The sequence below is a fragment of the Maylandia zebra genome, linkage group LG9, assembly GCF_041146795.1.
Source record: "Maylandia zebra isolate NMK-2024a linkage group LG9, Mzebra_GT3a, whole genome shotgun sequence".
Lineage (NCBI taxonomy): Eukaryota > Metazoa > Chordata > Actinopteri > Cichliformes > Cichlidae > Maylandia > Maylandia zebra.
In genome coordinates this window covers 6,045,419-6,061,494 of record NC_135175.1, presented here as the reverse complement: position 1 = coordinate 6,061,494, position 16,076 = coordinate 6,045,419, and positions in this window count along the sequence as shown.

Sequence of the window (16,076 nt, the reverse complement as noted above, 5' to 3'; positions counted from 1 at the left end):
GAGGCTGGACGGGCTCCTCGGGCCCTCCAGCTGACGAGGCATGAGGCTGGACGGGCTCCTCGGGCCCTCCAGCTGACGAGGCATGAGGCTGGACGGGCTCCTCGGGCCCTCCAGCTGAAGCAGTGGCAGGACCAGTAGGTGCCGAGACTACTGGCTGAACAAAAGGCTGAGCAGGTGATGGAGCAAATAACTGAGCTGAACAATGGGGAGCTGGCTGAGCTGCACAGTGGGCTAAGGGCTGAGCTAATGGAAGCACAGGAAAGTGAACTATGGACTGGGCTGCTAACAGAGCTACTGACCGAGCTATAGACTGAAAAGCATGCAGTAGTGATGGTGGTGATGGTTGTGGACTGAATTCTCCTGAGCCCTCAGTAGAAACAGGGACGGGTGCAGGCACATGCCGGACACTAGCCACTCCCACCCGAGGAGTAGGTACGGGTGCGGAGACGGGCTGTATCCTGGCTGCCCTCACCCTGGGGACCGGAACAGGTACCGGCAACGGCTGGGCAACTGCCCTTCCCACCCGAGGAGCTGGTACGGGTGCAGAAAAGGTCAGAGCCACTTCAAACAAAAGCAACAGGCCACTTCAAACAAAAGCAACATGTGAAAAGCCGCGGCAGGGAATTAAAAGGAACGGACTTCAGCGTGAACGACCAGTTCCCCAAAGAGATCTTGGAACGACGCAGGGTCCTCTTCCCAATCCGACGCGGCTTCATCCAGAAGGGCTCCCGCGCTGTCATCGCTGTGGACCGGCTGTACGTGGACGGACAGCTCCACCGCGACCCCAACATCACTCCGTGGCTGTATTAACCTCACACCAGATAAGAATCAGCTACACCATTTCCCTATCCACTCACATTAACATCTGTTTAACTTACCAGTATCAAATCGCATCTTAAAGTGTGATTTCATAGCAGAATTAACACCGTCACTCTCCGTCAGTGATTTAATTGGAATGTTTACGTTTTGTTTCTGGTTTTTTTTTGTTTTGTTTTTTTCCTCCTCTCTTTTCCCCCTCTTGGTTTTATGCTGCTCACCCCTGTCCTTGGTTTCTTTCTTTATTCCTTTCACTGCCTCGATCACCTGCTTCGACACTCATCCACAAACATCCTTTATTTCGACACATACGCACCATGCGCTCAACGGCAGCACATTTACATCAGTCAGACAGCGCACACAGTCGTTTAGGATACACATACATATGAGTATGCCAAGCCTACTCATATTAGTAACTATGCATACACAAAGTCAGACTCAGGGAGCATCTCGCCACACATTTTTTCTCTCTCTCCTTCTCTTTATTTATGAACAAGTGACGTATTCTCTCCACCTGTCTAAGCGACGCACACAGCATACATCCCTAGTTATACACAAACATCTATGGGTACACTGAGGTTCATTACATGGAATATAAATGGAGCTGGCTCCAGAGAAAAGAGGTTAAAAATATTTAACCAACTCAAAAAACTACAGGCGGATGTTGTCCTATTACAAGAGACCCACAGACCTCTTAGAGGTTCGAATGAACTTAAAACACCTGAGTTTCCCAATGTGTTCTCAGCTTGTTATAATTCTAGACAAAGGGGAGCAGCAATTTTAATACATAAAAATATTAATTTCACAGTACTCGATACAGTTATAGATCCAGAGGGCAGATTCTTAATCATTAAACTATCTATACGTGATAAAAAGCTATGTATTGCAAGTGTATATGTAGGGCTGCTCGATTATGGCAAAAATGATAATCACGATTATTTTCACTGAAATTGAGATCACGATTATTTGACGATATTTATTTAACCCTTTAAGACCTACTATAGAACCAAGTCCACCAGAGCTTATATTATTTTTTTACATGCTGTAGTGCCATTTGTGGGAGCATTTCAAGTTGCTATACATCAATACAACTGTTATAGCCCATATTTTAATAATACGTATGCATTAAGTCCATAGTAATTACATAAATTGCAAAAAAGTGCAATAAACTACAAAAAAAATTGAAAATCGCTTTTGTTTTGTTTACATATATTTCTACTTGGAGAAATTTAAGAGGTTTATCCCTCAAAACTTTAAATACAATAAAGTTGCAAAAAATAGTTTACAACAACAGGAAATTTATTTTGAGTGTCTTCATAGTTTTATTTTGGAGATACAGCAATTTTTATATACTGCAGGAAAAACAAAAAACAATCCTATGATGCAAATTTGCAAAGAAAACAGCATGTGCATCAATTCACTGTGGGAAGTGTTACGAACAGCTGATGGATCGGCAAAACGTGTTTCTGGAATATTATGTTTTTGTTCCTGCAAGCGCTTTTTATGCAATTTTTGCAAAGCTATATGTGGAAGGAAACCGTGACCGAGGACAAGCTGATGGCATCAGATGTAAGTACAACTCCGGTTTCATATGCAAAACAAATTATTGCGCTAGCTTACGTGGTTCAGGTTCTACAGGGATTTAACAATAGTTACGCAAAACGGAGCGTGCTGCTCTGACCGGCTTTAAAGGGTTAACAATGACTTTAAAAAAATAATATAAAATAGTGTGCAACACCACTGAAGTTTTTTTTTAAACTCTCTTTTCAACCAATGGCAGTCACTCTCCAAATAACTTCTGCTTAGCTTTCCGAGCTTCCCTCGGGTCCTCTTAATCAGCGGTCTCCAACCTTTTTTGCGCCACGGACCGGTTTATGCCCGACAATATTTTCACGGACCGGCCTTTAAGGTGTCGCGGATAAATGAGGGAGGGGCTAATAATCGGCTCAGTCATTTTTAATGATCGTTGAAAGCCCAGATCGTAATCGTGATTAAAATTCGATTAATTGAGCAGCCCTATGTATATGGTCCAAATGTTGATGATCCCTCATTCTTTCACGGTTTTTTCAGTGCACTCTCTGAACACTTAGATGGCACACTTGTTCTTGGAGGTGACCTCAACCTTGGACTAAATGAAGACATGGATAGGCTCAATACAGCGGGAACTCAGCGTAATTGGCAGTCCACAAATATAATCAAACAGTATATGAGCGACTTTGGTCTTTGCGATGCATGGCGCTCCCTTCACCCCACCAGTAAGGAATATACTTTTTTCTCACATGTCCATCACTCCTACTCTCGTCTGGATTATTTTTTGGTCAGTAGCTCACTGCTGAACGACATTTCAGACACTGAGATTCACCCTATAGCTATCAGCGATCATGGTCCTGTATCTTTAACACTAATGCACAAGAATAATACTACGCCAAGAAAAAACTGGAGATTTAATATATCACTACTTAAAGATGAAGACTTTATTAAATATTTTAAAAAAGAGTGGACTTCATATTTGGACTATAATGACACTCCCGAAACATCAGCTTCTGTTCTATGGGAAGCAGGGAAAGCTGTGATGAGAGGTAAAATAATTTCTTTCTCATCACATAAAAAGAAAAAAGAAAACAAAAATATTCAGGAATTAGAAAAAAAACATCAAATCACTAGAAGAAGCCTACGCGTCCCACCAAGATCAGGAAACATTGAACAAAATACGCAAAACAAAACTAGAATTAAATGAGATAATTGACAAAAAAAACAAAATTCTTAGTACAAAGACTACGCCTACAAAATTATGAACATGGTAATAAATCCGGTCAATTTCTAGCAAACCAGCTAAAAATAAATAAAGAAAAAACAACTATATGTGCTGTTCAAGATTTATCTGGGAACACATTATATGAACCGATACAAATAAGCAACATTTTCAGGGATTTCTATAAAACGTTGTATTCACCACAAATAAACCCATCTAAAAAAGAAATTGATCAGTTTTTGGACAACATAACTCTTCCAAAATTATTGGACACTCAAGCAATGGCACTGGATTCACCACTGACACCAGGTGAACTCCAGGAAGCCCTGATAAGTATGCACAATAATAAGGCTCCAGGTCCAGATGGCTTTCCTGCAGAATTCTACAAAGAATTCTGGTCGATTCTAGCACCAGTTTTCTACAGAACGTTGTTGGAAATTAAAGAAAAGGGCAGACTTCCATCAAATATGAATTCTGCAAACATTAATCTCCTGCTAAAACCAGGCAAAGACCCTGTATATCCCTCAAGCTATCGTCCAATATCCCTTATAAATGTAGACCTTAAAATAATCTGCAAAGCTCTCTCAAAGAGACTGGAGAAAATAACCCCCCTCTTAATTCATCCTGACCAAACTGGTTTCATAAAAGGTAGGCACTCATCAACAAATACACGTAGATTACTTAATTTGATAGACTACTCATACAGTAAAAACCTAGAAACTACAATATTCTCTTTAGACGCAGAAAAAGCATTTGACAGAGTTAACTGGAAATTTCTATTTGCAACTTTACACAAATTTGGTTTTGGATCCTCTTTCATAAACTGGTTAAAAATATTATATAATTCCCCAACAGCTTGTGTTAGAACAAATGACCAGACATCCTCCAGCTTCTGTCTCTTGAGGCAGGGATGCCCACTCTCCCCTTCACTATTTGCAATTTTTATTGAACCACTAGCAGCAGCAATTAGACAGAATTCAGTAATTAAGGGCATAAAATGCAAGAACGTGGAACATAAAATCAGCCTTTATGCGGATGATGTGTTACTCTTTCTCCAAAATTCACAAACCAATATCTCTGGGGTGATTGAATTGATAAACTCTTTTGCAAGAATATCAGATTACTCAATTAACTGGTCAAAATCTACAGTCCTACCGATTAATTGCTCCTTCCATAATTCCTCTTCTACACCACTGCAATCGGGAAATATAAAATATTTAGGTATTAATGTTTCTCCCAAGCTTGCAGATCTAACTAAATTAAACCATATCCCACTTTTAAAGAAGGTAGAAGATGATCTGGCTAGATGGAAATGTCTACCCATATCACTCATGGGAAGGGTTGCCGCTATAAAAATGATGGTCTTACCAAAAATAAATTATTTATTCTCAATGATCCCAACTAAACCGCCACAAGATTGGTTCAGATCTCTAGATTCATGTATGTCCAAATTCCTTTGGAAAAATAAACCCCCACGTATAAGCTTAAAAACACTACAAAAGACCAAGGATAAAGGAGGACTAGAAATTTTCAGCACTACTTCTTAGCCAACAGGCTTCAGTTTATCTCAGGATGGCTAAAACACACCCTCTTAGATGAACCTTGGCTAGATGTAGAACAAGCACTCTGCAATAATCTAGAGATCTCAGACCTACCATTTATCAGCTCAAACATCCAACGACATGAATGCTTTAAAAGCATCAACATCAGCTCTTCTCTGACAGCATGGTGGGAGTTTCTAAAATTGACGGCGTCTTCATTAATCCCATGCAAACGTACACCTATCTGGAACAACCCTGACATATTACAAAACAATAATATGATAAACTTTTCAGATTGGAGTGATAAAGGAATCAAATATTTAGAACATATACTAGAAGGAACAGAATTTATTTCATTTGACGGACTAGTTACACAATATGGGATCAACAAGAAAAGATTTTTAGAATATCAACAAATTAAATCCATAGTAAAAAAGAAATTTAAACCGGGTCAAGTTGAACTACAAACACCACCAAGTGTGGTTCAATTTCTTACTCTTAAACCCCCCAAATTACTATCCAAAATATACAGAATGCTTTCTAAAACAGATGAATCAATATCACTTCCTATTGCAAAATGGGAAGCGGATTTATCAGTTAACTTAGACCTAAACTTCTGGTCTCAGATTTGCTTAAAAACCTTTCATCTAATTAGAAATCCCAGTCTTCAATTAATTCAATACAAAATATTACATAGAGTGCACTATACAGGTCATCGGATGTTCAAGATGGGCTTTACGTCTACCAACAACTGCTCACACTGCCAAACCAATTCACCGGACAATTATATCCACGCTCTTTGGTTCTGTCCACCAGTTCAGAAGTTTTGGCGCGAGATATGTGAAGACTTATCAAAGTGTCTGAAATGTAACATTCCAACTTCCCCCTTAGTGTGTTTGTTGGGCAGCTTAGATAATGTCACTTCAGAAAAGAATATCGCCCATATGGTTTTCACTGCCCTATGCATAGCCAAGAAAACAGTCCTCATGAACTGGAAAAATAAAAATAATCTTAATTCTAACCAATATAGAAATTATCTATTAGATTACATTAGTCTTGATACAGCCTCTGCCACCACATCAGATCAATTGCTCTGGGCTCCTTTGATCAGCTCCATCACCTAGTGGGGGTGGGGGGTCATAGTTTGGTCCCGCCTTCACTGTTGTGATTGGTGTGGGGGTAGGGACAGGCTTAGGGCGTCGGGGGGTTCCCCGGAGGCATCTTCCTTGGGGGGCTCAACCCGGGGTAGCGGTCATGTCCGGTTAGGGGCTCTGTTGGCTCTCAGGTGACTGTTTCCTCGCAGCTGCGTGCAGCGGGGCTAGGGGAGGGTCTGTGCTGACGGACGTGGGTTACTGACCTGGTAGCCTGGCTGCCCCTGGGTGGGTCCGGGATGGGCGTGAGGTTCTGGGGGCGCTCCGTCTCTGGGCTGGGAACCGGACCGGGCCTCGGGGGCTTGGGTCCTGGATGGTGTGTTGCCGGGGTTGTGGGCGGGTGGGTGCATGGGGGCCCAGCCCTGGAGCAGGGTGCCGCCGGTGCGTCGAGCCACCTGGGGGGCTCTTCAACTGGTGGGGGAGATTGTCACATCTTGCAGGAGCTTTCCTCTCCTCAGGAGCTCCCTCTGCAGGAGGGGGAGATACAGGAGAGGTGGAGGAAGATCTCAGCCTGGGTGTTTATTGTCTTATGTAGTCTGGAAGATGAGTGGATGGTGGGGTGGGTGCAGTTTTCTCTGTGGTGGGGTTGGGTGGACTGTCCCGGGCTCTGTGGGGCCGGGCGGCGCTGCTGCACTGGGCCCGGTCTGGATGGGCCTGGGCCCCCTTTCCCTGGCGGGTCGCGGAGTATGGGGGTGCCTACTGGGGTCAGCGGGGGAGCTGGCCCCAGGGAGGGGTCACTTGCCCCTCCCTTCCTTCCCTCCCCATCTCCAGCTGCCTCCCTCTTCCCGCTCCACCACAACCACCCACACATGCAGGGCCTTGGAGTAGGGGTATGTCACCAGGGTGCAGAGGAGGCTACCCCCCCCCCCCCCCCCCCCCCCGCTGTCCCCTTCTGGCTGCCTCTGCCTCAATTTTATCCCACAACTTAGACATTCACATTACTCACACTCTCATTACACATACATATAGGATCTTGGGGGTGGGCACGATACACGGAGTCCAAAGTACCATCAGGGTGTACACCCCACCACTGGCATCGTTGCCCACCTCTCAATTTTAAATACACGTAGACATTGAGGGCTAGCAGGAGGGACCATGCGCTTACCTGCTGCTCTCTGGCAGGTAGCTCCAAGCCCTCCTGGGTTTTAAATGCACCTTAGAACACCTTAGAGTGTGGAGCCTTCCTGCTGCTGCGGAGTCGGGGCGGTCTGCCTCCCCCCACCACAGGGAAAAGGGAAACACCACCTGGGTCTGGGTGCAGTTCCCCCCTCCAGGGGCGGGGGCACCTAGACCCGGTTTGTAGAGTACGCTTGGGGAGTGTGATCGTGTGTACAACGTCTCTTTATGTCTGTCTCCACGTTGGTTGAGTGTGGAGTAAGTGCATATTCTCATATGCATGAGGGTGGGAATGGATGTTTGTATCTGTGTGTGCCTGTATGTCTGTGTCTATATGTCAGGTTGGGTGTCAGGCGCCACCTCTCTGGGGACATCTCAGGCCCTCCAAGGTTTGGAGGCCTATCTCCCCCTACCACCACTTCCCCTGCCAGTGGCGGACCCCCTCAGACATCGGTGCGTTGGTGGTTCCTTGTGTCCGGGGATGGGCGTCCAGGTACACACCGGCTCACTCCTTGGCGGCCGCTTATCGGGGCCTGGAGCCTGGGGCTCGCTCGGGCCACTTCGGAGGTGGGGTGCCCCCGGCCTCTCGGCCTGGGGCTCGGTCACTCAGGCACAGCTGGCTGCCGGCGGAGCTCACGGGCGCGTCACTGCAACTCCCCCTGGCTTCTGCTCCGCGGCTGCTGAGTGAGCCCTCATCTGGGACTCTCCTCAGCTCTTTCCGGGACAGTGGCGCAGCTGCCCCTCTGTTGGTCTTCCTTGGTCTCTTGTGTTCTGGGGGCCTCTGGATGTCTGGAGTTTTGATCTCCTCCACACCTGCTTCACGCCCTGGAGGACGGGGCTGTGGCCCCCCCACACCCTCTAGCAGATTATTACATGAAGGAACCTTTTAAAAAACAAAAAACAAGCGCGTCCATGCTCACAGGTGTACACACGGGTGATCACACCCACAAACTACACCCTTTTTGGCTCCTACCTCAAAGCACACTGTGTTCTGTTGATCTTATGTGCTGCACAATAATGTTTAACATTTAGTATTTACTGTCATATTCCCATATATCATTGTGATGTTGTTTATTCTATTACTCTTGTTCTCTTCTGCTTGCTTTCTTTTTTCTTTCTCAGCAGGTGATCCAGGTGATTGATATATGCATTTTTTTTTCTCTGCCCGTTCTGTTGGTTTTTGTCTTTTGCCCTTCTCCCCCGTCCCTCTTCTCAGCTGTTTCTCTTTCCCTCTTTCTTTCTCCCCTTCTTTCCCCCAGTCAAGTCTGTCCCGTATTCAGTAAGTGAAAATAAAATAAACAATAAAAGGTGAATCAAATGGACCATTACGGCAAGGCTGGGATGGTCAGTTTGGTAAAGTAAATCCGTTGGGCATCTTTCTTTGCCTTTAGACAACAATTCTGATGGCAAAAGAGCCAAACGGGACAGGCCAAAAAGAAAAAAAAAAAAAGGTCAGAGCCTCAGCCGGCCTGGAAACCAGAGCGGGAGCCAACTGGGCCTCAGTCTCCCCCACCCGAGGAACAGACACGGGTGCAGAGGTACGCTGGGCCCGAGCTGCCCCGGGGGGAGAAACACGAGCAGGAAAAGGATCAGGCTCAGAAAAAACAGTCCGAGAAACGGCAGGCTCAGGGTCGACAAAAATAGATCTATCAAAAATGAACCCGCCGTCCACTTCATGATTTGCAGTCTTAGTATTAGCAGTCCTTGTTTTCATAGTTTTTGAAATCCTTGGGTTAACAGTTGTAGAGTGAGCTGACTTGGGGATGACTGAACCAGACTTAACAAAACCTAAACTGACAGAACCTGAACTGAGTGTTTGAGACCTGGTGGAGTGGTTCACAGTTTTTCCTTTAACCGCATGTGCAGACTTAGGCGAGCGGGTAGTGTCTTTCATCTCTCCCTGTGTAGAGGGAGCAAAGCAGAATAACTTTTCCCAGTCCGTGTCATCATCCATAAGGGAAGTTCCCCACGGATCAGAGGTGAGCTTATTGTTCTTTTTAGTTATGGCTTCAGGTGGGATGTGTGAAAGGCAGTCATTATAACTCACCACCGGGAGTTGCTCAGCAAATGAAAAGTGACGGCGGCGTGAGCGTGGCTTCCTCTGAGGTGAGGAAGCAGACGGGGCATAAAGCTGAGCCTCTGACGTGCGGAACGGCAATGCAGAGGCTGGAGCGTGAGCATCCGAAGAAAAATGGAGCACTCCCACCCGAAGCGGCCGAGGCTTGGGTGCGAGCGGGGCAACAGGCGGAGGCTTTTGGCAACTTCGGGGACCTCCAAAAGCCAGCCGAGTTCCGCGGAATAAGTGCTCATAATCCGGAGCGCGCCACGGCTTCCAGCGGAGCTCCTCCTCCAGCTGGGCGAGGGCTGCCTCCTGGCGCTCATAGAGCTGAGAGCGGTTTGCTGGGTCCATGTAATGGTCGTAGTCTTCTGTCATGATTCGGCTGTGTGGCAGGCAGGAGAGGACCCAAACGCAAACTCAGAGTCAAAAGGTAAACTCAAAAAAAACACAGCTTTATTGCTGGCGTGAAGTGGGACACGAAAAACAATACAAAATAAACTAAACTGGGAAAACTAACGCACAAGGAGCCACAGGGAAAGTCACACAGCTATGATGGAGACTACGACACTGACAAAGAGAAACACAGGGCTTAAATACACAGAGGGATAACGAGGGAATGAGACACAGAAGGAGGGCACAGCTGGGAGAAATCAGGACTGGACGAGACAGAGACGCAAAACTAGAAACACTCACATGAGGCATGGACCTTCAAAGTAAAACAGGAAGTATCACACAGAGACGCGAACTAGACACAGTGGAGACAGCAACTAAGAAACAGAGACAAACCATAAGGCAGAGGTCTAAGAACCAAAATACACAGAGGGAAATACTCAGCTTTGAACACAAGAGACTAGACTAGAGGGAGTAACAAAAGACCAACCATGAGAACATAATGCACAATGCAGGGTGACAGAAAACAAGAAACTCAAACATGCAAAGACACACACTAAACAGAACAGAGGGGGCACAGAGAGACATGAAGGGCAGGGGAGACTTAACATGGGTTGAAACACAAGGGGGAACTAATAAGCAAATGAACATAGGAGGCCTAATGAGCTAAACATACTATAAACATCAAAATGAACTAGAACTCAAAACACTGGGTCCTAAGACCCAGGATCGTGACATGCACTTTTGTTTGTTCAGTCCCATGTGATGTGCAAGTGTTTGATTTGTGCACAATAATAATGGAGGAATCAAGCTTGGAATTCCCATCTACTAGAGCAGTGCGATATGGCCAAAAATATTTATCACGATATATATTTGAAAATTTGCGATAACGATATAACTGACGATATAATTGATGCGAGACAAAATACAACTCCACAACATTACTAGCGCAAAAAGACAACCTTCCATTTATTTTCACTTAAACAAGAAGCTGGTTTTTATGTACATTAAAGCTTTATACAATTTTAACAGTGCAAATGCAAATTCCTTGCTGAAAGTTTAACCAAAAGGCATTTCCAGTAGAAATGGGCTGACATATCCTCAGCATAACCATGTATAATATCCACTGAAGTTAAAAAGAGGTGCTTTGCAACATTAAACTGCAGTGTGCAGTACGTATTTTTCGGACCATAAGGTGCACGGGATTATAAGGCACATTAAGCGAAACAAAGCAGTCAGATAAATCAAACTTTATTAAACTCATTCTTCTTGCTTCCTCCACTTCTGTACCATTGATTCATTAATGTTGAATTCTCTGGCAGCTGCTCTATTCCCATGTTGTTGCAGTATATTAATGACTAACCTTGTATTGTGGATGGATTATCTCAGTTGTTCTCCTGACTGAAGTTTGGTCCATTTACAGCATCCTGCCATGCGATTGCATTTGTCTCTAACCATGAGGAACCTTCACGTTAACTTTTATAAGTGGAAAAGTGTTAGTGTTCGTCCTCCAGCTTCACTGTTTATGTTATGCTAACATTGCTGTGTCGCTAGCGATCACGTAGCACATCATTGTATACCAGCTAGCCCAGGGGTGTCAAACTCAAATACACAGTGGGCCAAAATTGAAAACTGGAACAAAGTCGCGGGCTAACGTTAATATTTATTGAAAAAAAAATCTTCCTCCAGATATAAGAATGAATCTTTTCTTATGGACTCAAATAAGTTTAGCTGGAAAACTGAATATGGAACAAGCAAAGCTTAATACTAAACAATATATATATTAGCTGTATAATACCAGCAGGCCAGCTCTAATAGTAATTTTGTATGGCTTCGCGGGCCAAATGTAATTAGGCTGCGGGCCAAATTTGGCCCGCGGGCCAGAGTTTGACACCTATGAGCTAGCCCAACTTCAATAACCCTACAAACGTCACTGCTGTTTAGTTTCCTGTCTTCATTTATGTTGGAAGTGATCAGAAATCTCTCAGTCAGAACATGCAATATCATGCTTAGGTAACTAGCGAAACTAGCGAGCTAACTTCCGCTAGCTTCCTGCTAACTTCTAACTCCGTTAAATGTAATACATTTTGTTTTCATGGATGCCTGGAAGTTAAACTTCATAGTTACACCTGGTAAAGCAGCAATGCTGATCGTTTTATTAAAGATGAAAGAATTTAGACAGTTTTTAACTCTCAGTGATGCTGCAGTGTTCGTTTGACCTGAAAAAGACGGAGTTCAGGGCCCAGATTACTCCCAGATTTAAGAGCATCTTAGTCCGACAAATACGACAATAACGACGGCCGCTTGCATGTTCTGCAAAAAAATGTGCTTTGTCGTGTATCTGACGGACAAACACCAAACCAGTTCCACATCACTGAAGTTGCACCATTTTTACAAACCAATTCTGGTTCATCTGTTTCACTCAACAATCAGCCATGTGCGTATGAAAACAAAGGCACTGCACATGCGCGTTTTACTCATATTCTATCGCGATATTTCATTTTCCTATCGTTGCCTAACATTATACCGGTATTACCGTGAACGGTATAATATGGCCCAGTCCTACCATTTACCATGTCCCAGGCCCTTGATTTATATTTTCATCTCAGGGATACAGTTCGTTCACAGTTATTTGAGGCTACTTAAATGGACACAAACATACAAATTTAGTACATTTTGTACTTTAGTACGTATTCCTACAGCTTAATGTACTTATTAAGTAATTATTTTTCTCCAGTGTGTAGTTATCTTGTTTTTGTAGCAAAATTATCAGAAATGACTGTATAACATAATTTTAATTTTATCCATGTCAGTAAATTACCGTATTTCCCGGACTACAGAGCGCACCTGAATATTAGCCGCACAAGCTAAAATCAGGGGAAAATCCTGTTTTGTACATACATTAGCCGCACCTGACTAAAAGCCGCAGGTGTTTCAATGTTAACTTATCATATGTAAGAGAATATGCACAAAGCGAATTGTCAGGAAAGAGACGGCTGTTTGGAGACATCACTTTTATTAATATTTTGAAAAACAAGTTATGGGTACATATTTGCATAACTTTTTAGGGTACATGTACAAGTACCGGTAATTACAAGTACAAAACATGTACTGTGCTTCATAAATGAGTAACAAATGTAGTACATAATAACCTACAGCACACCAGAAAAATAGATTCAGACTACCTTTTAGGCTCAGGTGCAGTGACACGGCTTTATCAAGAAGAAAAGTCAGTCATTCACCATCTTTCTCTTCTTCCTGCGCACTAAAACCACCAAAGTCCTCTTCTCCAGTGTCGGAAACGAACAGGTTCAGGATGGCTTTGTCATCCACTCTCCGCTTCTCTCTTTCATTGTCACTTTCAAAACCAAAGAAATCCTCGTTGTCAGTGTCAGAGTCGAACACCCTCAGAAGGGCCGTGGCGGTGTCCTCCTCTCCATCATGCAGCAGTCCAGCCCTTCGAAATCCGTTGGTGATCGTGGATGTTTTCACACTTTTCCACGCTGTCAGAATCCAACGGTGGAGTTGAGCATAACTTGCTTTTCGCAAGTTTATCACCGCTCATCATCCACGCCTCCAGCTGAACGCGTAGTGCTACTTTGAAGTTTGTTTTTCGCGCTACTTCGTACGGCACTACGTTGCCTGGCGGATGGACATGTGACCAACATACCACTCTTGAACCTTGATCCTTCCGCCAGGCAACGTAGTGCCGTACAACAGCGGAACAAACAAAACAAATCCGCTCATGAACAATCCATAGAAAAGCCGCACCTGACTAAAAGCCGCAGGGTTCAAAGCTTGTGCAAAAAGTAGCGGCTTATAGCCCGACAATTACGGTAACTCAGGGCAGACATGAAAACAGGGTCATTATTAAATATGCAGATGACTCTGTTATTGTCAGCTTACTGAAAGAGGGTGAAATTAACCACGGTCCAGTCATTGATGACTTTGTTCAGTGGTGTGAGGAGTCTTATCTCCAGCTGAACATATCTAAAACAAAAGATATGGTTGTTGATTTTAGGAAACAACAAAATGGGCACGGAGTCACTTTAATTAAAGGTCAGAAAATAGAGCAAGTACAATCATATAAATATCTTGGGACCATAATAAATGAAAAACGGAACTTTGATCAAAATTGCAAATCAGTTTGTAAAAAGAGTCACCAGCACCTTTATTGCCTTAGGAAACTTGTTCATTTCCACATTGACCAAAAAATTTTAACTTTGTTTTATCGTTCTTTTATTGAGTCTGTTTTATCCTTTTGTTTGGTGGCATGGTTTGGTCAGACCTCTGTCACAGAGAAAAACTCTCTAAATCAGATAGTGAGATGGTCCAGTCGTCTGATAGGTGAGCCACAGTCTTGTTTAGCCTCCCTGTACTCTAAGGAGGTACAGTGGATGGCTTTATCAATCCTTAAAAATGGTTCCCATCCTCTAAGGGGTGAATTTCAGCTTCTTCCCTCAGGACGGAGGTTTCTATTTCCGAGATGCAGGACAAAGCGTTATAAAAATAGCTTTGTCCCCGTTGCTGTCACTGAATTAAATAATGATTAAAATTACTATATATGTGCCACAGTGAGCTTTATATATTTACTAGGTATGTGTGTTTTTAAAGGGATGCCAAATGCTGTCATTTTTCTGTAAAGCAAATTTACCTTGCCTTTGGGTATAAATAAAGTTACCTTGACCTTGACCTTATAGAATGAGTAGTTAAATAACTTTCAGCGGTGTCATTAGACATGTTCATGTTTAAAGATGTATAGAATGTAACAGAGAGGACAATGTTTTGTACAAATGAGAATGGTTTACTGGTGTCTTTCAAAATACACCATACTCAAAAACAGGTTGTATTTTGCATATAATAACAGGATAAAATAACAGTTATTTCTAAAATGTTATACAAACCTCTTTACAATGTAATCAATCTCTGTAATTGACAACTTTTCTTCTAAACCCATTAGGAACATAAAGGTTCACATTCTTGTTTCTATTAAGATTTCTGCAAACATCTGAAATACTTTAATATAGAACATGCTTAATCGGTTGGAATATAGTATTTGTAATGGTGTTGTACTTATGTTTGTATATACAGTAGACAGCACTCAGCAATCTTCCAGTTTGTAGAACTGTTACTGTATGCTATATTGGAAATATTTGTTACTCTTCCTGTAGTAAAAAATCATTAGAATGTTAAAATTAGTAATTTATTTTGGCACTAGCCAAAAACACAGTAACAATGTGTGCAGCAGGAACAGATGCACTTCTATGTTTAGTGTACGGATTCCTACCAGGTGAAGCACTGAAAATATTATTTAAATATGTATATGTATTTTCAACTGGTGTTGTTTTGTGGTCTCATTCCCCAAGCAATTTGTTGCCTTATTTTGTCCCCAACACTCACTGCTGTTTCTGCAAAGTCAGCGTGCTAAGTGCTGTCTACTACAGGTAACTCCACTTCAAAAAACCTGAACATTCCCTTTAGCTTACTATTTTAATTGGGGGGAGAAACTAAGAAAGCACTTACAGACCAGATGAAAAAAAGGCTGCACATGAAAAAGGCACAATGGGCTACACTGTTAAGAGAACTTAACCACCCAGTCTATTGAACAGTCACATTCATTCCTTCATGTTACTGTTAACTACACCCGTGTTTCTATGAACTGTTAGGGTGGAAAACCTAAAACGTGTAGGGCAGAGTGCCTTGAGGACCATGGTTGGGTAACACTGACCTACACCACATCCATCACCCACATAGAACTTGTGAGAATGCTGTTAAATTCACTGCGAAAGTCTGGATAGCTGTGATAACCAAGGGGCAGCTTTAGTACACATCCACATGTGTGGGATTGTGGTCTGTGGAGGAAATCTGTAGTTTCTATGAACTCAATTAGTATGGCTTTAGCCAACAGATTGGATCCTGTACAGAACCGCAGGAAAATCTGAAGATAATTGAAATCAATTTCTCCAATGTACCTTTTCAGGTAACGAGAAACTGTTGACTGGGTAGCGGTCATCTCCTCTGGAAAGATTAGAAGCTCCTTCACTGTTTTTACAGTTGTTTTTTTTTCTGCAATGAAATGATGCAGTCCTTCTGGTGGGAGTAAACCAGCTACAGAACCCACAACGGGACGCCAGCACTTGATTACAAACATTGGGGCCTGAATAAGTACTTTGTGTCCTATCTGTGCCAAAACAGGGAGCAGTGTGTCCTTGGTAGGAACCTGCTTGCACTCATGTGCATCAAGTACTTCC